Source organism: Phyllostomus discolor, chromosome 1, assembly GCF_004126475.2.
Source record: "Phyllostomus discolor isolate MPI-MPIP mPhyDis1 chromosome 1, mPhyDis1.pri.v3, whole genome shotgun sequence".
Lineage (NCBI taxonomy): Eukaryota > Metazoa > Chordata > Mammalia > Chiroptera > Phyllostomidae > Phyllostomus > Phyllostomus discolor.
In genome coordinates, this window is record NC_040903.2 from 90,768,118 (window position 1) to 90,788,918 (window position 20,801).

Here is a 20,801-nt window from a genome sequence, read left to right on the forward strand (position 1 = left end):
AGAGAGGCAATAATGAATTAAATGTATACAGTTATACATTTTTTAAAACCCTGATTTTACAGCATTTAATTATCCTATCATTGCTATTTTAAAATCACAATCAGTTTTAAGTGTTTTTTTTTTTCCCCAGTGGGGAGGAATTATAAATTATCTGAATCACTTTTGGGGAATGCCACTAAAAGTTATAGTGATGTGCAACTTTTCATAATTTCATTAGCATCTTTTCTAAATATTAGACTTTACATGATTTTCTAACTTTTTTCTCTCTATCCAATAGGATATTATAAATGAATATATTTTCATAATAGAGAATTAAAATCATTATCAGATGAATAGTAAGTAGTTCATTGTAAAGATGTGATATATTACATTTAACCAGTTTATTGTAATCTAAATTCTACACAAGGAGGTAAGGCATACTATATGAGAATTAAATAATTACAACACTTACATGGTACTGTCTGCCAGGTATTATCCCAAGCACTTTACATGCACTTTAACCTACACAATAATCCTTTGATGTAGCTGTTGTTATCCCCGTTTTACAGATTAAAGAAACAAAAGCATTGAGAATTTATCAAGTCTCTTCAGCTTGTAAGTTGCAAAGTGTGGGTTTTACTCTGGAAATTTGGTTCCAGAGACCCTGTAAATCACATTATACTATCAATAGTATAGATCCTATCTTATAGGCTACATAGTACATCATACCAGATTATAGTCAGTTTATAGGCTAGGTATATGAAAATTTCAACATATTTCCTTTGGTAATGAAATTCACATTGGATCAAGAATCTTCCTGGCTCACCATTAGCAATCAATTAAATTCATCATTTGGGGAAATTTTGAGAACATGGAGACAGGTGTAGGGGTTTATAGGTTACATGAATATTTCCATATTTTTATTTGTATCCTAGTCTAAGATAAAATAAAGCAAAACTTTGAGGTTGGTAGCAGTTGAGATTCTTAAATGCTAAGGATTGCATTTAAAAAAGATAATTTTAACCCTGGTTACGTGTTTCACTTGGTTGGAGCATCCTGAGCATCAAAAGGTTGTGGGTTGGGTCCCAGTCAGGGCACATACTAAGGTTGTATGTTTCAAACCCCAGTTGGGCTGCATACCGATCTCTCTCTGTCCCTCCCTCTCTCTCAAATCAATAAATATATCCTTGGGTGAGGATTTTTTTAAAAAGGATAGTTTTAACTTACTGAACGTTTACCTTGTTTTACATTTTAAAATTAAAAGTTGATGACAAGTCTACTTTTTATCTCTAATTGTTATGGATTGTCTTTATTGTGTAGGAGAAAACAACTGAATTTTCTTAGAGTTAGACCCTCTAGAAAATGCAAAATTTTAGGTCAAATTGACATTAAAAAACAAAACTAGCCCAGTGCTCTTCAGCATCTCTGCGGACTTACAGACATTGAGTGTCTAGAAACTTCTATAGCAATTTGATACTGCTGTGATATTAAAAGTATGTGATCATTTTTGTAGTAATTTTTTAAAGATATGTTTTACAAAAGTATGTTTTTGACAGTGCAATTTGAGAAACACTATTCAGGTGGTTTTCCTCAGTAGCCAAAGCCTGCTCATTTGCCCATTAATCCCTAAAGCACCTGGGTTTGTTATCTCTCCACTCCTCATTTCCTCACAACTAATGGATTTAGTTTCAAAATTTTGATCCTAATCGGTAGCATCTTTTAATAGCATTCTGAGGTATCCTGCTTACTGTGAACTGCAAAGTAGGTTATTAGGCTGCTGCCTTAGTATCTTAAGTAGTTTTAGACTTGCATATTCATTCTTGTGACCTGTTCGTCCATTGCTGGAAGCAAAAATGAATTGTCAGCACGCAATCACATTGTATTTGTATTCTTTGTTTCCTAAACACATTTATATTGTTATAATCAGTTTACTTTTGTTTATAAGGGTATTATTTTCTTGCTTTCTTTTTGGTTGCAGTCTTTGGGTGCAATTTTGGGTAAATGGTCTGTGTGGTGGTCTGACATTTAGGTTTTTTTTCTTAGCTATGACAAGTAAAGACATTTACTGAAGAAGATACAAGAAACATCGTATATAGGACAACGACACCTCAATCCCCTGACATTTAGTTTTGGTTTAGGGTAAAGGTTTATCCCAGCTTGACCATGCTTGTCTTGTTATGTCAGTGTTAACATATTACATACACACCTGGGGCTTTAAATATTGCAGTGTCCTGCCCTTCAAGTATAAGGGATTTGTAATTGAGCCAGAATGATATTTAAGGGAATCATAAGTTCTTCACATAGTTTTTCTCCTTTTAGGAAACAATTATTTACCTCCTCCTTACGCATTTTTTTAAACTGCTGCTATTTATGAGGGTTCTGTCTTTAAGTGTTCATATCTTTCATCTCTACTTAAGGTTATCTTTCCTGTCACTATTGGTGAAAGTGACTTCTAATCTGCTTCCTTAGCCATGACCTTCCTCTTGTGCTTCAGATCCATGCCTATGGATCCCTGCCTATTGGACCTGTGTGTCAAGGGTCAGCAAACTAGCTCATAGGCTGTGTTTGGCCCGCATTTTGTTTTATAAAGTTCAGTTAAAATATGGCCTTATTCATTGTTGACATATGTCGGTGGCTGTTTTTATGCCGCCATGGCAGAGTTGGGTGACTGTGACAGAGACTGGCCTGCAAAGCCTAAGATATTTACTACCTGGCCCTTTATGGGAAATGTTTGCTGACCCTTACTCTAAATGGTTTGTAGTGATGGTATTGATAATAACCAGATACCCTTTTTTCATTTCCTTTCACTTCCAGCAAACCACATTTCAAAGTGATAGTTGGTATTTTAAATTATAAAAATAATTGCAAAGTGATTTTTGAGTCATCTAACTAAGCTTGCTCTCATTTTGTAGGACTGTTGTACTAATATTTGTCCTGTATTACCTAATTAGCATGTGGTATGCATTTATTTGTTCTTTGCTTTATTAAAGAAAGTGAAAATATGAATAAGGGTGGAAAATGTGAGAAAAGATTAGACCAAAAGGAAGGATATCTTGCAAAATGCATTCTGTAAAGCCTGTTCTAGTGATCAAATGAAAGGGAGAGACAAGTAATTTGATGATGTTGATCATGCTAGGTCAACTATCATTTGTGGGACACAATTTTTGGTGTGGTATCTGAAGGCCAAAGGGAGACTGTATCCAGTAGATACTCCATAGTAAGATTTTTTTTTTTTTAAAAAGCCACCAGCTCCAGAAAAGCATACAGTGCTTTGAAGTTAGTCTTGAGTTCAAATTCTAGTTCTACCATCTGTTAGATATATAAACTTAGTCAAGTGAAACTTGTCATTGTACAAGTTAAAGTTGTCACTATGCTGATGAAGTGAAGTAAATTCCAATTCTGTAAATGTAATTGGATAGGGCACTCGACCACTCTGAGATCCAACTTTATAATCCAACCCAATATATACACTCGGGTATAATGTATGATTCTTAATCTAATAGGGTTTTTTTTAAAAGATACTAATTTTAGAGGGGGTGGGAAGGAGAAAGGGGAAGGGAAACATCAGTAGGTTGCCTCCTGCACACCCCCAACTGGAGACCTGGTCTGCAATCCAAGCATGTACCTTGACCACAAATCGAACACACTTTTGGTTTGCAGGGTGGCGCTCAACCCACTCAGCCACACCAGCCAGGGCAAATAATAGTGTTTGATGGAATGAACTCCATGATATACATAGCCACTCCGTGGATTTCTTAGGCTAAGTGTCCTTGTGTTCCTAAAATAAGGGCCTCTGATTTAGGGGAATGGTAAATGGGTACATACATCCTTAAATCTGTCAGACACAGCATCCCACATGTAAAAGCAAATGTATCGCTGTACATTTGTATAGTCCTGATGTGCAATTTAAAAGAAATTAACAAGTGCTCTAATTAAAGAATAATAGAGGTGATAGTAGGATACTAAGGGGAAACTGGAAGTAGTTTTTAGTAAATTACTATAGCCCAAGTGTAACAAAAGTGTATAACAATTGAATCTATACCTAATATCACTGTGAATGTAACAAAAGTTGAAGCCATTAAATTACTCTGAAATAAAAGCTGTCAGGTTACTCTGAAATGGTGAATAAATACTTAGTAAAGTTCTGGACAACAAGTATCTTTTCTCAACTTTAATGTAAAATTCAGAGTATACTAAATTTTTCAAAAAATTACTTGGTATTGGATAATGTTAGACATACAGTTAGATTTAAAATTTCAATTCCATAAAGAGATTTTTAAAAATTTACATGAGTGTCAGGATATTTGAATGTCATTTGGGATACCAACTCTTAGGTGTGTCTATCTCTTGTGTGTATTGCTGGTCCCTTGTAATGCCAGTGGTGTGTTACCCATTGAGAACCAGTTCTTTAGATTGGTTCGTTCTTTTGAGTTTAAGTTGTTTTTTAGGCTGAGTTTTACTTCCAGGCAATTATCTGAGGGTGTAGTTATGTATGTAATCATATGTATTAGGAGCAGAGTTTAACTAAGATTGCCAGATTTTTGTGTGTTGAGCTTGATAAAGACATGCCTGAATAGAACGTCATCAGCTCCGCAGAGATGGGTCTAGGTTGTACTGAATGAGTTCTAAAGCATCAAAAACATTTTTTCAAAATAGTCTTATTACAACCTACAATAAGAAATACTGTTTAAATTATGGCACAGTTTGTGTATTCCATACCTAAACAAGTTTCACGAAGGTGTACCCAACTTGACCATAGGGAATGCATTCTGAGATTTCCCTGTGCTAGTCTATTTCTTTTTTATTCTGATCTCCATCCTCTTCATCTAGATGGCCAATCACAGTCTACATTTTGAAAACAATATGGAAAGTGTCCCTGGTCATGTGAGCCTATTAAAATTATAAAGCAATTTATACCAGTTGGCCACATTGGCCGTAAAAACAGTCATTTTTAAAGCCTCCATTGTTTGTTTATACAGGTATCTTAACTTTCAGTTATCCTGTAACAAATATAAAACAACTTACTAGATAAGTGAATGAGTTACCTTGCTACATGGCACTGTTAATCAATTAGTTAAAATGTTGCTAAAAGTACAGTAGTAATGCTGGTTTTACATAGGTGCTCTGAAATGTCTCAGAGGGAGGGGCAATAATCACATTACAAGACTAGTTGCCTATTTAAGACCACACAATTCAAGACAATAAACCCATATCATCTGTAATATGAATACTTCGTATTGCAAAAGAGCCTATATTCATTTTAGACAAGTGTGGCACTAAGTTACAAATTAAAAAGAAGATAGAGGGATTATGTACATTAGTATTGTTATTCCACTGGATTTCTGCTCTATTAAAGATAATTCTTATTCAATCTCCCACAAGAATTAAAGATAAGGCCCATAAAGAGCCTTTCAACAAATGTCTATTGAATACATGGTGTGCTAGCCATTGCAAAGTGTTGAGTGGACTGGAGAACAAAACAGACATGTTCCACCCTCGTGAAGACTATAATGTGAGTCTATGTAATGTAAATGTGAACATACATTTGTTAAATGGTTACTATGTCAGACTAATGACAAAAATCTCACCTAATGAAGTTTTCTACATTGTAGATAACGTTTTTCATCTTCCTCCTTGTAATTCTAAGTTTTTTTGCCTTATACAATTCAAGTTATTTGATGTTAAAAGATGACAGTTTTCATTGGTAGTTGCATGCTTGGGTATCACAGAAATGGCTGATATTTCTCATTGTAGTAACATCACTGATGCTACCTGCCCTGAATCCTGTCCCCCCAGGAACTGCTGCTTCCTCCTATTCCCTGAAGTGCATGTGGCTTTAGTGTAGGTTAGAGTCTTCATGTAAATATCATTCCAAGACAGGTAATTAGTTACCTTTGTGTGAACTCTGAATACCTGTCTTTTTAAAACTTTTTGTTTTGACATAATTTCAAAAGATAAAAGTTCTAAGAGTGATACAAAGAATCTTTATATACCCTTCACCCAATGAAGGGTATATATGTTAGCATTTTACCGTATTCTGCCTAAATAATTTTTTTGAACCAATTGAGAATAAGCTGACATTCTCCCTTGCCTCAAATATTTCAGTGTGTTTCCTAAAATAGTGTGTAAGTGTATAGTTCCTAAAAACAATGATATTTCCTTACATAACTATAATGCAATATTCAAAGTCAGGAAGTTAGCATGAATACAATATAGATCTGACTCAGATTTTGCCAACTGTCCCAATAATTTTCTTGATAGCAAATGAAAACCTGTTTATGTGTCACATTCAGTTGTCATATTCTGTTAGTCTCTCTTAATCTGAAACAGGTCCTCAGTCCTTTCTGTTTAAACAGGGACAAAGTCCATATGATTCTTTGATGTCATTTACTTTTGGGTACAAAAATAAGTCCCAGCCCTGGCCTGTGTGGCCCAGCTGGCTGGAGCATCATCACCCCGTAACCAAAAGGTTGGGAGTTCAATTCCTGGTCAGGGCATATACTGAGGTTGCAAATTGAATCCCCATTCAGGCATGCACGGAAGGCAACTAGTGGATGGCTTCTCTCTCACATTGTCATTTCTCCTTTCCTCTCCATTGCTCTCTAAAAGTAATGAAAAAAAAAAAAAATGTCCTCTGGTAGGATAAAAAAGAAAAGTAAAAATATGTCCCAGGCATAGCTTGACCTCTTGTACTTTCTTTACTTCAGCTCTGAAATTTGTTGATTTCTCCGTGAAGTACTGATTTCTTTAGTGGAGAATGAAATTTAGCAACCAAGCCTGGACAGTTGGTTTACTCATTGCTGCTACCAGGGTGTCAATGCCTATAAGGTATGACAGCAGAGAGAGCTAGGAAATAGAAGCACGTATATGTCTGACTATAATTTTTATAGGTCAACTTTTTAAATAAGTATACATATATACCTTAAATCTGTGAGTTGACACTGATAATTCCAACTGAACACAAGGGTTTTTGTGTTCTCTTTATAATTCTGTGTATACAGTGGGAAAGCAGGATATCCTCAACATGGACTTGCTTGTTCAATCCTAGAATAAACAAAATATTTTCATAATTGCTAGTCTATGCCTTTGTAAATTATAAACCTAAGAATTCAAGATATGTTTAGAGTGTATTTTATCTTTAGATTTAGGTCATTTAGTTCAAATACTGTGTTCAAAACTTAAGTTCATCCCACCCATCCCTTCCTACGGTGTAGCTGCTATCATTTGAACTATCATTTCATTCATTTCCTTTTGTATTTCCTTTTAGGTCCCCCTGCTCCCATCGTTTCTTGTTTTTTTCATCTTTTCCTCTCCCACCTTTTCTCCCCTTCCCATCTCTTCCCATCTCTTCCTTTCCCTTCCCTTTTCCTTTTCCTATCGTTTCTCCCTCCCTTTTGCATTCTCCCTTCTCTCTTTCATTCTTTCACTGCTTCTCTTCCTCGCACGTATGAAACATTAACATGGTTCCCAAAAGTATGTTTTATAAAGTTGTATTGAGGAAAATGACACTCTTCCCCTGCGCTGCCCCCAATTCCTTTGGTCTTTTCTAACCCATTCCTACCCCTTCCTTTAAGTAACCAAACTCATACATCTTGTTGGTTATCCTTTCCTTCCTTTTGCACACAGGAATACATACGTGTATATTTTATTTCCTCCTATGCAAAGGTAACATATTAAAAATATTTTGGTACTTTATTTCACCTGACCGTGTACTCTGAAAATTGTTCCAAATCAATTCACAAAGGTCTTATTCTTACAGCTACAGATTATGTCATTGTCCCATAGTTTTTTCAGCCACTTTCCTATGTATGACCATATGCATTCCAATATATGCAATTACAAACACTACTGCAGTCAGTCACTTCAGGCAGTTAAATATTCATGTATCTTCGGATTCAACAACTAGAAATGGGATTGTATGGTTAAAAGGTAAGTGTAGTTTTATTAATCCATTAAGGTTTGCGTCACTGCATTGTCACATGCAGTGTATGAGAGTGCCTGTTTCCCCATGGCCTCATCAACAGAATGTTAAATACTTTAATATTTGTCAGTGGAAAAAGGAGAAATGCTATTTTAGTATAGTTTTAACATTCTCTTCTTTTGAGTGGTGTCAAATATATTTTAAGGACTAGGTGTGTCATCTGCATGTGTGAACATGCATGTGTGTTTTTAAAAATTGTATTTTTTACCCATTTTATTACCCATTACCAACTTGGGTTTATTACCCAAGTTGATTCATTCTGGTATTTTTGATAGCTCCTCAGGTAGTCACCAAGTCATCAAATGTACAGTGAGGTTTGAAAATTGCTACTCTGTTTATGTAATGCCTCCAGTTTGGCCACATCTATAGTCCTTCCCCAACGGGTGTGTGTGTGTGCGCATGTGCATGCCCAGAATCAAGGAGAATGTGAAACATGGTGTTTTGGTCTCCTGGTTCCAGTTGCTGTTGAAGATCATATATTTTCCCATTCTTCCAAAATTTCATTTCATAATTTCTGCATTCTGTGAGCAAATGAATCCCCCTGCAAACTCTTTGACTTAGCTTAGTTGGATTTCAGTGGCTACCAGAATAACCTGAAGAAAATAACCATGTTATTTTTGTATTACTATAATTTTCATATTCTGTGAAGGAGTATTCTTCATTTGTTGATCAGTTTTGCTGTTTTTCATTTTATTTCTCATATTATGTTTGATGTCCCCATTTAAAAAAGTTATTTAGTGAATTTAAATGTAACCATGTTTTTCTGGCATTTCTCACATTTTCTGGTGCTGGGTCTTGATACCATTAAGCTATCTGCTCCCTTTTGCCTGTGACAGCCCTCACTTTAGTTCTTGCACTGGTTATTGTAAAGAAGGATCTCTGTGTTAGGTAGGGTGCTGCTGCACTTTTGCCAGTGCTCAGATCTGCCACCATGGGGTGGTCTCTTGATTTCTGTCCAGTCTCAGGTGCAGAACTTACCTGGTTGGTTTTTTTTTTTTTTTTTTTTTTTTTAGTGTCCATGTTTCAGTGAGAAAGGTCATGAGGTTTTCCTCCTTCCTATATTTGTGCTGCTTTTGTACAGTTTCCAGGAGGAGAAAGGGAAGAATGCTGATTTGCACAGCTCCTTCACACCAGAAGCCCTATTCCCCTTCATTGTTGTTTAATTATGATTAGGAGAAGAAATGGAGATGAATTTATCCTCAGTCTATTTTCCATTGGAAACCAGATTTTCATCATTTTTAATTCTTTCTGAGACCATCTGTCTTTAATACAGAAGATTCATTTATTGTTACAGTTTATGTTTTTGGTAATAGTCATTAGTTTTTTAAAAAATGATGGTTACTTTTCTCAGTAATTTGCTTTAAATTATTTGTGTTTCTAGAATGTATATTTTATTTTTGATTCTTGTAGTGTATATCCTCAAATTTGAGTTTTTTTTTCTTTGTCAGCGTTGACCATTTCATGACATAAAATAATTTCAGCCCCTCTTGTTTAAGAAAATGCTTCACTTCTTACAATTTTCAGTCTTTTTTTAAGAGGATAGATTATTTTTAATACTTTTTTTACAATGTCTATTTTCTCAGTAGAAATTTTGACAATTTGCACTGTTTTGTAATCACATTTACAGCATTTACATTTATCTCTATGTTTTCTAAAATAATGAATCGGCTTTATTATTTTGATCTGACTATATAAATGATACTTGATTATTAAAAATGAAAGCAATTTATGAGTATGAGGATTACCATTAATATTGTGATGGTCAGATTTTCATATATTTATAATATCCACATAAACATAGAGCTAGTCAATATGTTGGGTTGCAGTTCACCCAAATATTTGACTAAAGTAATGTCAACAATAGAGGCTTATTAAGTATATAACATAATAAGAAGGCTACATGTTGACAGTTACAGGACTTTCAGTGGCTTAGCAAAGTCAGGGCTTGGGACTGGCTTCTCTTGGTTTCCTTGGCTTTCCTGTTAGACTGTACAAGATGGCTCTCACAGTTCCTGCCACAACTTCTGAGAATTATGTTTAAAGGCAGGAGCAAAGAATAGGTGGTACTACTTGTGACTCTCTCTTCAAGAAGAAAAGGAATATTTCTTAGGAGACCCTAGCAAATTTTTACATTGGTCAGGTTCATGGTCATGTCGTACCTGCAACGGCAGCTGGGAAAGAGTGCTGCTGGCGTTTTTGGCTTCTGCATTGAGAGGTGGGACTTTGATATCAAGAAAGAATGACAGGGAATGACTGTTAGACAACCTGCGTATCTGTCATGTGTACAGTTGTACATGAGGGGGACAGGTCATGTGTTTTTTGGTATGGATGTTTTTCAAAAGAATGTTTTCCTTAACCATACCAACTGCATAGAACATTAAAAATCTGTTGCCTCACCTTTCTGCTTGTATGTACACACATGTACAGAGTGGAGCTTTAGTCACTGTGGGAAAATGGGCTCACATTATATACATTTATCTGAGTTTTGCCTTTGTTGCTTTTTACATAGTACAAATCCTCCTAAGTCAGCAGGCACAGGTCTCATTTCAGTTATTTTAAAGCCTGTAGAATATATGCTGTGTATATATCATGTTTTATTCAACCATATCCTTATTGATGAGCATTCATTCATGCTCCTAGGTTTTTTTTTCCTCTTCTGGTATTGCCATTATAGACATCCTTCTTATGTATGTGTCCTTGTATTTGGAGCTTTATTTAGGTAATGGGGCTGGTGACTCATTGCTGGGTTAAAGAGAGTATTATCATACAAATGCAAAATTTTACATAATTCAAACATGCTATTATAAGTTCACATCCCCCACAAGTGTAGAAGTGTTCTATTTTATTAGTACCCTTACTAGCAGTAGGTGTTTGCTCATTGTGTGTTTGTTCAGTCAACAATATTAATTGAGTGTCTCTGCCATGTGTCTTACATTATTTCATGCACCACAGTGAAAAAACTGCCATTATGGAGTTTTGAGTCTACTGAGGGACATAGGCAATGAGCAAATGCAATGCAATGAAACTAATGCAATTTAATAAAATAAACATTGTGTAATACAAAAAGCAGTTATACTAGGTAACTGATAGTGTTGTAAAGGAAAATAAAGTAAGATAAGCAGGTAGAGCATTATGGGAGGGGGATTCTCAGTTAGACTGGGTGATCATGGCAAATTTCTGAGCAGTTGACTTTTGGGCAAAGACCTGATTTGAGGGAAAGAACAGCCACAGAGATATCTAAGAGGATGTTTCCAGCAGAGGGAATAATCTGTGTTTGAAAACCACGAGCTGGACAGTGTAACTTGAGTGATAGGAGATGAGTGGAAAGAACTGAGGTCAGGAGGGGTCATGCAGGGCTAGCTTGTAGTAGGCCTTGTCAACCGTAGTAAGGACTTTGGTAAGGTGTTAACTGAGGCTCTTAATTCTTGGCAACCTGATGGCTGTAAAGTGACATGTCATTACTTAATATTTCTCGGTATAGTAATGTTTTGAAAATATTTCATATGTGTATCTGGATTTACTCTGCTGCTTATTAATATTCCTATTTTCTGTCAAGTTGTTTTTGACTGTTGTTTTCTAAGAGCTATTTAACTCTGTTTTATGTGATAAATACTTTTACAAGTATATCATTTAATGATTTGTTACGGTATTTTTCTCATCCACAAATAGAAATTTTTGAAGTCAAATCTATCTATATTGTTAGTGCTTACAGATCTATGACTCTTATATGGGCCTAAATTGCTTTTCATATAATGTCTCTCTTCTGTTTATAGCTTTTAATACTATATTACACATTGGCTGATATTAGCGGAGAGAAAAGGTTTTGCCACTTACCAGTTTGTGACTTTGGGCAAATTTTGTAACCTCTTTGTATGTCCATTTCTCATCTGTAGAATAGGGATTATGAACAGCATCTACCTCATAGGGTTGTTATGATGATTAAAAGTGTTATACTTGTAAAGTGCTTAGATCAGTGCCTGGCACACTACATACTATACAAGTGTTGGTTTCCTAGCCAAGATATCCTTCACTTGCTAAGTGAAAAAAAATACTCGCAGGTAGGGAAATATTCAGACTATACCTGCTCCCTACACCATCTTAGCAACATATTCAAGAAAGAAGAAAAATGGATTATTGTTAGAGATTTTATAAAAATTCAATACTGATCTTTTGGTGGAGTGGGGCTGGGAGATGATTCCTATTCTCTCCCTGTTTTCTGTTAGTCTGGGAGCTTGTATGATTTTATCACGGACATGGAGGGTTTTGTGAAGCTAGTCTGAGTGTGTATATTTTCTCAAATGATCTGATGGGGATCCTAACCTCTTCAATCTACAGAATTAAGTTTTATTTATTTAATTTATTACCTTTCCTTCCTCTATATTTCATTAACTTCTCCTGGCACTCCTGTGATTTTTTTTTTTTTAATGAGATGCCATTGGATCTGTCCAGATAAGTTGTCATCCTTTTGAGTTGCATTCTTGTGCATGCTTGCTGAGTGTTTTGAGATAGGCCTCTGACCTGACTTTTAATTAATGGAGATCAGCATGGTGACTGTCTTATGCTTGGATTGATCTATTTAATTTAAAATAATCCATGGTTTTGGTTTGTAATCAGATTTCCTTAAGCACTTTCACTTCATATGCTTAGGGTGGCTTCTTGGCCCTAGAGTAGCTCTGTTTCAGGAGGTAATCTCCATTCTGGGTGTTCTACTTGTTCCTCTCTCTGGCTGCTGAGTGAGGGATTTTGTTATTTTTCTTTGCCTCCATAGGGCTCCACCCTTGCTCAGGGCTTGAGTTCTGCAGCTGCACCTCCACTGTAACTCCACTAGTTCTGAGAGGCACTGGCATTTTCTGTCTTTAGCCTGCCAGCCTCAAGTGGGCCGGTACTCAGAGGAGAACTCTGCTCCCTTGACTTCTCCGATACTGGGGCAGGAAGGATTGAGTCAAGCTGTTGGTTCCCACTTATCCCCAAGGGCCAGAGATGTGAAAAGGAATAGTCCTAAGATCTGGTATGATCATATCTCAATGACTTTTCTATCCTTGTCCCAGACCTCTTGCTTTTCTACAAGACCTTAAGGTTTTATGAGGCCTAGGAGGGAGAGTCCTGAGTTTACTTTCTCTGAAGATATCTAAGCAGACTTGAGGCTTAGCTCATATGCTTTATTTGCCTACTTGTGTAGGGTCTTGGTATTTGGGCTGGAGTTTAGAGAGTTGAACAGTAGGAATGCATTCATACCACCATCTTCCCAGAAATCTCCCAATCTTGAGCTCAATTTTAGGTCAGTTGGTAGACATCTTTTTTTTTTTTTTAAGATTTTACTTAAGGGAAGGGAAGGAGAAAGGGAAATATCAATGTGTGGTTGCTGCTTGCATGCCCCCAACTGGGGACCTTGCCCACAGCCCAAGCTTGTGCCCTGACTGGGAATCAAATTGGTGTCCCTTTGGTTTGCAGGCTCATGCTGAATCCACTGAGCTACACCAGCCAGGGCAGTTGGTAGACATCTTTACATAACTTTTCCAAGAAGGGTTATTGGATGGTATATTTTCTCAGCATTTGCATAGCTGAAATACTCTTTTTGTTTCTTTTTCCATGTAAAGGACACTTGAATAGGTATAAATTGTCTAACATTCTAGTGTTACAGGATTTTCTGTTTAGAAACTTAATAGATATTGGTTAATTATCCTTGCTATTTAAATTAGCAATTAGGCCCCATCCCTAATGTACAGGACCCAAGACAAGCGTTCAAGTGGAAATTCACATACAATATGTCTAAATATTTAAAATGTTTGACTCAAGCTAACAAAATATATTCTATGCTCTTACCTTGGCAATTTTACATTATAATAAAATATAGATGTGTAGCATTATGATTTTTATATGGAAAAGTACAAAAGATCAGGGATGAGTGAATTTAATGGTTGAACGTATGTGGATATTGAACAGCAATGTTTGGGTGAGTGACAAAGACACTGTCTTTGCCCTGGCTAGGTAGCTGTGTTGGTTAGAGCACTGCCCCAAAACACCAAGGTTGTGGGTTTGATCTCTGGTCAGAACACATACAAGAATCAACCAAAGAATGTATGAATAAGTGGAGCAACAAATCAATGTTTCTGTCTCTTTCATCCTTTCTCTCTCTCTAAAAATCAGTAAATAAAAGTTTTAAAAATAAAAAAAGACATCTGAGCCCTGGCTGGCATAGCTCAGTGGATTGAGCACCACCCTGCAAACCAAAGTGTTGCAGGTTCCATTCCCAGCCAGGGTACATGCCTGGGCTGCAGGCCATGACCCCCAGCAACCTCACATTGATCTTTCTTTCTTTCTCTCTTTCTCCCTCCCTTCCCTCTCTAAAAATAAATAAATAAAATCTTAAAAAAAAAAGACATCTGTTCTTGATTGTTTCTTTTGTTCAGGTCTCTCCATCAGAAACAAGAAACACTGTTTATTTTGATTCTATTCTCTATATATCTGGCTACCCTTCATTTGCATTATTTTTTTCTTTTAAAATTTTTATTTGAAGAAACTTTTTCATTTGTCTTGCCTTCATTCTAGCAAAATCATTAAATACATTCTTATAATAAAAATTTTCTCATAATTTCTGTTGGCAATAATATGAATTATAAAATATGTATTCCAAATGTAATAAAAATAAATATTAAATTATTTTTATGTTTTCAAAACTTTTTGTTTTCAAAATAGTTTTATTAAATATTCAAAATTGTTAAAACTAAGGCAAAATACAAATATAATTAATGTCTCAATTTTAAATCAAAATTTAAAAATTTTTAAAATTTTGAAACTAATGAAATGTTATTAAATGGTTTATATAAATAAAACTCTTTGCTATTCAATGTTCATCTTGTTGCCAATGTAAAGAATTAGTAACACACTTCATATATCTTCTAATGTTCGTACACAAGTGTATGGGTAATAATGAGTTGCCTCATAGCACAAAATCTTACACTTTTTGTACCTGGCATGAAAACTTGACTATTTGTGAATCATGTCTTTAAAAATCCAGTCTCATTTAGTTTTTTTTAAACCTAGACCAGTGCTGCCACTTTTCCCCTCTGATACTGCCTGCTGAAAGAAACCAGATCAGCTATCTTATTGGATGGCCTACACTCTGGATTTGTCTCATTGTTTGACTTGTTCTTTTATCTCCAATATTTCCATTAACTAGAACTTTAGCCCAGAGGTTTGGCTAGAACCATGTTAAACGTTTTTGGCAAGAATGCTTCATGGTGAATGCTGTGTATTTCATATTGCCCTCCCATCAGTGAACACATAATGTCAAGTTTGACCACTTGGCTAAGATGATAATGCCAGATCTCTCTTATAAGACATGTTTCTGTTTCACAACAGGCAAGTAATCTGTGAGCTGCTACTTTGGTTCTGTGCCAACATCATTTTCAACAACTTCATGCCCAATGATTTTAATATCCTTGTCTGAATTATTTCACTAAGATTTGCAGAAATATTTTTTCTAATTTTTATACATTTACTAATTGACATTGTTTTCTATAAAGAAGTATTTTCTCTCATCAACAGGAGATAAATTATAGTTCTTCCCCAAAGGTAAGGATAAGAGTTTAATGCTTTCCTTTACCAAGTAAAGAAGTGGTTACCTGTAAGGGATGAAGAGGGCATGGGGAGAGGAAGCTTGGAAGCAGCACTTCTCTGAGTATAACCTTTATAAAGTATTGAGTTTCTTTTACCAATACCTTTTGTATTTAAAATTAGGAGGCATGTAAAATGTAAATAAATTTAACTCCAACAATTAAAAAGCCTATTTTTATGCTTTATTGGTAGGATCCACACAGAAAATTATTCCAAGTGAATGTTGAATATAATACTCCATCTGTACATCCATTTTTTAAAAGAGTTTATTTATTTTTAGAGAGGGAAGGAGGAGAGAGAGAGAGAGAGAGAGAGAGAGAGAGAGAGAGAGAGGGAGAGAGGGAGAGAAAGAGAGAGAGAGGAATATCAATGTGTGGTTGCTGGGGGCCGTGGCCTGCAACCCAGGTATGTGGCCTGACTGGAATCGAACCTGCGACACTTTGGTTCGCAGCCCACACTCAATCCACTGAGCTACACCAGCCAGGGCATTGTACATTCATTTTTTAAAAATACATTTTATTGATTGTGCTATTACAGTTGTCCCAATTTTCCACTTTTGTCCCCCTCTGCCCAGTACCCTCCTTCCCTCCAGCAATCCAACCCCTGTGTTCATGTACGTGGGTCATGCATATAAGTTCTTCAGCTTCTCCATGTCCTATACTATTCTTAACATCCTCCTGTCTATTTTGTGCCTACCAGTTATTCTTCTTAATCCCTGTACCTTTTCCCCTATCCTCCCCCTTCCCTCTCCCAGCTGCTAACACTCTAAGTGATCTCCATATGTATGATTCTGTTTCTGTTCTTGTTTGCATTTTTTTAAAGATTCAGCTGTTGTGAGTTTGTTGTCATTTTAATGCCCATAGTTTTGATCTTCTTTTTCTTAAATAAGTCCCTTTAACATTTCATGTAATAATGGCTTTGTGATGATGCCTTTAGCTTTACCTTGTCTGGGAAGCACTTTATTGGTCTTTCCATTCTAAATGATAGTTTTGTTGGATAGAGTAATCTAGGTTGTAAGTATTTGCTTTTCATCACTTTGAGTACTTCTTGCCAGTCCCTTCTTGCCTGCAAAGTTTCTTTTGAGAAATCAGCTGGTAGTCTTATGGGAACTCCTTTGTAGGTAACTTTCTGGTTTTCTGTTGCTATTTTTAAGATTCTCTATCTTTAACCTTTGGCATTTTAATTATGATGTGTCTTGGTGTGGTCTTCTTTGGGTCCAACTTGTTTGGGACTCTCTGTGCTTCCTGGACTTATCTGTCTATTTCCTTTGCCAAATTAAGGAAATTTTGTCTCATTTTTTCAAATAAGTTTTGAATTTCTTGCTCTTTTTTCCTTCTGGTATCCCTGTGATTCAGGTGTTGGCACTTTTGGAGGTGTTCCAGAGCCTTCTTACTCCTTGTTGTTGTTGTTGTTGTTTTAATTCTTGTTTGTTTATTCTGTTCTGGTTGACTCTATTTCTTCCCTGTATTCCAAATCATTGATTTGAACCCTGGCTTCCTTCCCTTCACAGTTTTTTCTTAAATTCCTGTGGATTTTTCTTTATTTCACTTAGTGTAGCCTTCATTTCTTCCCTTATGCTTTTGCCATATTCCATGAGTTCTCTGAGTATCCTTATCATTGGTGTTCTGAACTTTGCACCTGAAAGTTTGGCTATCTCCATTTCACTTAGTTCTTTTTTTTTTAAATATATTTTATTGATTATGCTATTACAGTTGTCCCATTCCCCCTTTCACTCCCCCCAACCCTGCACACCCTCTCCCACCTACATCCTCGATTTAGTTCATGTCTGTGAGTCATACATATAGCTTCTTTGGCTTCTACTTTTCCCATACTATGCTTACCCTCCCCCTGTCTATTGTCTATCTACCATCTATGCTACTTATTCTCTGTACCTTTTCCCCCTCTCTCCTCCTCCCACTCCCCTGTTGCTAACCCTCCATGTGATCTCCACTTCTGTGTTTGTGTTCCTGTTCTAGTTGTTTGCCTAGTTTGCCTCTGTTTTTATTTTAGGTGTGGTGGTTAATAATTTTGAGTTTGCTGTTATTTTACTGTTCATATTTTTATCTTCTTTTTCTTAGATAAGTCCCTTTAACATTTTATATAATAAGGGCTTGGTGATGATGAACTCCTTTAACTTGACCTACCTCTGAGAAGCACTTTATCTGCCCTTCCATTCTAAATGATAGCTTTGCTGGACAGAGCAATCTTGGGTGTAGTTCCTTCCCTTTCATGACTTGGAGTACGTCTTTCCAGCCCCTTCTTGCCTGCAAGGTCTCCTTTGAGAAATCAGCTGACAATCTGATGGGAACTCCTTTGTAGGTAACTGTCACCTTTTCTCCTGCTGCTTCTAGGATTCTCTCCTTAATTTTAATCTTGGGTAGTGTAATTATGATGTGCCTTGGTGTGCTCCTCCTTGGGTCCAACTTCTTTGGGACTCTGAGCTTCCTGGACTTCCTGGAAGTCTGTTTCCTTTGCCAGATTCGGGAAGTTCTCTTTTATTATTTGTTCAAGTAACTTTTCCACTTGTTGCTCTTCCTTTTCTCCTTCTGGCACCCCTATAATTCAGATGTTGGAATGTTTAAAGATGTCCTGGAGGTTCCTAAGCCTCTCATTTTTTTTTTTTTAATTCTTGCTTCATTCTTTACTGGTTGGATGTTTCTCCCTTCTGGTCCACACCATTGATTTGAGTCCCAGTTTCCTTCCTATCACTATTGGTTTCCTGTTCATTTTCCTTTATTTCACTTAGCATAGCCTTCATTTTTTCATCTAATTTGTGACCAAATTCAACCAATTCTGTGAGCATGCTAATTACCAGTGTTTTGAACTCTGCATCTGATAGGTTGGCTATCTCTTCATCACTTAGTTGCATTTTTTTTTGGAGCTTTGATCTGTTTTTCATTTGGGCCATTTTTTTTTTCCTCTTGAGGCTCCTGTTATGTAGTGAGGGACGGAGCCTCAGGTATTCACCCAGGCGCGGTAACCCACGTTGCTCCGTTGTGACACTCTATGTTGGGGAGGAGTCTGAGAGGCCTCGGACCCAAGGGTTGGCTTGTGTATGTTCTAGGACCCTGTGGGTCTCTCCAATGAACTCTCCTGTGAGGCTGGGAGTTTCTCTCGCTGCCGTCTCAACCCCACAGGTGTTTTTAATCAGAAATTTGAGACTTTATTTCCCGGCACTGGAGCTCTGGGTTGCTCAGTCTGTCTCACTCCCCAATTGTTCTCCCAATTTATCTGCGCTCAAATGTGGGACTGCTCCACCAGCCGCCACCATAGACTTGCGGGCCAGCTGCATCCTTGCGCACCCCGCTCCACAAGGCAGTGCTGGGCCCACCAGCCACTGCCTTGCTGCAAGTCTTCTCCAAGTGCCCATCTCCTCCCTTCCTACCCCCGTCTGGGTGAGTGTGTCTTCTTTAACCCCTTGGTTGTCAGACTTCCATACAGTTCAACTTTCTGTCAGTTCTGGTTGTTTTTTATTTTTAAATTGTCCTTATTTTGGTTGTGCGAGGAGGCACAGTATGTCTACCTACCCCTCCATCTTGGCTGCAAGTCCTCACTTAGTTCTTTTTCTTGAGTTTGGTTCTGTTCTTTCATTTGGGCCATATGTGTCTCCTCAATTTGGTGGCCTCCCTGTGTTTGTTTCCGTGTATTAGATAGAGATGTTTTGACTCCCTGTTTTTGCAAATTTGTTAAGTTGTATGGGTGGAGCCTTAGGTATTCATCCAGGGCAGGGTAACCTGCTTCACTGCTTTGTGGCTCTGTGTTGGAGGTAGGTGCTGAAGAGGGGACAATGGCTCTGCTTGGCTGCTGGAAGTTTGCTTAGTACTTGCCTTACTTCCAGTTACTTCAACCACTTCTGGTATTCAACTGGCATCCCTCGAGCTGTTGCCCTGGTGTTGGTTCCCAGAGTGGGTGGGTTTGCATATGTTCTAGGACCATGTGATCTCTTTAACACTCTCCTGAGAGGTCAGCACTTCCTTCTGCCACCCCATCCCCACTGGTTTTTGTAGCCAGAAGTTATGAGGCTTTATTTTTCCAGTGCTGCAACCCTGGGCTACACAGTCTGGCCTGCAGCTGGGATCACTGGATCCCCAGGTGTCCTTTCTGATTTTCATCTACCACATGTGAATTTGGACTGCCCGTTCTGCCGACTGCTGTTGCTGCCTTGCCACCTCTACATCACTGCTGCCACACCATGTCCTCTCCATCCCTGCTCCTCATCTCTGCCCCTCCTACCCATCTGAATGATGATGGCTTCTTTAACTCCTTGATTGTCAGATTTCCATACAGTTCGATTTTCTGGCAGTTCTGGGTGTTTTTTTGTTTTGAGATTACTTGTGATCCTTCTTATGGTTGTGCAGGGAGGTGAAGCATGTCTTCCTATGTCTCCATCTTGACCAGAGTCCCATCTACATATCATTAATGGGATCTATTCTAAGAACAAAAATTACTGTAAAAGAAATCTTAAAACTTCACTGTATAATTTTATTGCTGATAGTAATACTGGTTTAGAATTAATCAGGACCCAAGATTTTCACTACCAGAAAAAAGAGATGCAAACATAATACAAAAGTTCAGAAAGATCCCTATAATATTAAATATACTATATTTTGCCATGTACAGTGCACACTTTTTGCCAGAATTTTTGAGGGAAAAATAAAGTTGCACATTATACTGGGGTAGAATTACTGCCATATTTATATAAATGTTTTTAATTTATGCTTATGTGTTGAAAGCATAACTCTAGAAAGCAATAACAATATCCATATACAACATAATACCCTGGAATACAATAATCAGTTTTGTTTCTAACTATAAATAAATAAAAAGTTGAACCAAAATATTAAAGTGAAAGATTTTTTCCTGAAAGCTTCGGCCGAAAACATGGGTGTGCATTATACACAGCAATAGATGGTAAACCATAAATATTAATATGATCTCATTTTAAAATATTAGACTATTTTAAAGTCTAATATTTGGTCAAGACTATTTCCTAGTTTTGACCATGGAGAGAGCCTAGTGCTAATTATACTGGTTAAAAATATATAATCTCACTTGCGAAATTTACATTTACTCTATGGCAAAATTGCAAAGCTGGTTAAATCCAATGCTCTGCCTTTCAGGTGCTTGTACCTGTGCAGCTGGACATAAGTGGAGAAAAACACAACCATATTAACTTAATTCATTACCATAACCTTCAGTGGACCACAAGTGCTTCCTCATACTC